General features: G+C 39.3%; 1 pseudogene; it reads right to left on the reverse strand.

The window, feature by feature from the left end:
• Positions 1-269: 269 nt before the first annotated feature.
• Positions 270-1,273, reverse strand: LOC149571816 (receptor-like protein kinase THESEUS 1 pseudogene; annotated as a pseudogene).
• Between the last annotated feature and the right edge of the window lie 838 nt (positions 1,274-2,111).

Raw genomic sequence — 2,111 nt, forward strand, 5'->3', positions numbered from 1 at the left:
GATTCTTTTCTGATGAGATTGACCTTATCCTCAATTTGAGTATGGTCTCAGCATCGTTTCTATTCATTTTCCACGTAATGTCTTTCACTTAGGGTGACATCAATATATAAGATGTTGAAGTGAATGAAGATATGTTGATGCGCAATCTGATCAATTTTCTGTCCACGTGCATATGTGCAACTGGAGACAGACCCACATGCTCTTAAAATCTATCGCTCCTTAGATTTGAATATGCTATCTTTTGGAACTATTTGTGCCATGGCTTCTTCTCAATTGGTTGGTGTGTATCGCAAAGGAATCTCTACAATATGATTTGTACTATTCTCATCTGGATCATTCCTCATTGCTATCTCCTGAAGTTGACAAGCATATTCCGGATTCCATAGAACATCTCCCATGGCAGGCCTATCGATACCTTGTTCTTCCAAACACTTCTCAGCCGTCTTCCCAAACTTTTTGAGAGAGCTTGGATTGATGGTGCTAGCAAGATGAGAATCAATGATCTGATCAAGAATGCTCTTTTTTTGATAATGCATTACCCACTCTGCTATATTAACTTGCTCTCTAGGAAGAATTGGATTTAGCGCCGATCTTGCACATAGGACCTCCAACAACAATGTGTCTGATCCAGAGTGGGTCTAGTCTTTGAAAGGCCGAAGTCTGCCACCTTGGAAACCAGATTCTCGTCAAGTAAAATATTTGTGGTCTTGACATCATGATGAATGATACCTTGAGTTGCTCCAGTATGAAGGTAGTGAAGACACCTTACAGCTCCTATGCATACTTCAAGCCTCTATTTCCAGGAAAGTGGGGGGAGATTTGAGCCATACAAATGACTACAAAGAGGCCCATTGGCCATGTATTCATAGACAAGAATCATCTCACAATGCTCCTCACAGTAACCAATTAGAGATACAAGATGATGATGGTGAAGCTTTGGCAGCATCTCAATCTTTGTTTGAAATTCAGTGAGACCTTGTTCAGATCTTAGATTACCTTGCTTGATAGGGACTTTAGTTCCATCTTCTAGCTGTCCTTGATATACTTTACCAAATCCACCAACACCTAGAAGCAAACTCTCGTCAAATTTATTTATGGCTTCCTAAATTTTAGCAAATGTAAAGTACCAACCAAGGTTTGATTGTGTAGAGGACACGTAGCTCCCAGTGCCACTCTTGTGGGATATCATTAAAAATTTACTACCCATACTATGAGAATTTCCTCCATGCAATGGAAGAGGCAACCATGCAGGAGCTAAGACATTTTCTACCATGATCATCATAATAATATCTGAATCACCTCATTCATAATAACCTTAGTGCTGACAACTTGTTTCAGAACTATTATAATCATCACAAGGGCCTTTGCCTCCACATTTACACTCTGACAATAATATCACCAAACACCCAAACTAAAGTTTGAACCTATAGATATAGACCTCAATCAAAATTCTGATATTTGAACTTCCATGTTTAAAGAGAGTTCAGGCAACTTATTGAAAAATTGACCAGGACAACCAAATATTGAAATTTGGAAATAGGGGTACTAAAAGTGCGCCTACAGTTGGCTGTAACTGGGGAATATGTACTACAAGGTGCATTTAGAATCTAGTATCTCTAGTTAAGAAAGCACCTTATACATTGGGCTACGGAGCAAAGAAAAATCAATGAGAAAGTGCATATGGGGAGGGTGGAGGGGAGCAGGGCAGACTAAAACAAAGCGAGAGAAAACAATCACAACAGACTAAGAAAGAAGAAGCTATACTAGACACACCAAAATTGGAAGGAAAACTTATTTATAAAAGGTGAGGGAACCTCACCAGCAGGACCAACAATAAAGAAAGATTCATATGTGGCCATTCACGGGAAGAGAAAAGTATGAACCTCTTCTGAATAGAGGAAGATGCTTCATCAATTTGAAACAACATAGGTAATCTTTAGCTACTCCTTCACTGTTGAACTTAAGCCCCAAAGCCTTTTGCAACATGGTGACCCACAAGATCTTTCCAAACAGCCATGCCTCATTATAGACCTCTGATTCGTCTGTGCTTCCATGTAGATCCTTCCTTGCATACTCAAACTTCTGTGATGGAAGAAAATATTCGACATATT

The sequence above is a fragment of the Cupressus sempervirens genome, chromosome 2, assembly GCF_028749045.1.
Source record: "Cupressus sempervirens isolate cs-2001-9-10 chromosome 2, ASM2874904v1, whole genome shotgun sequence".
NCBI lineage: Eukaryota > Viridiplantae > Streptophyta > Pinopsida > Cupressales > Cupressaceae > Cupressus > Cupressus sempervirens.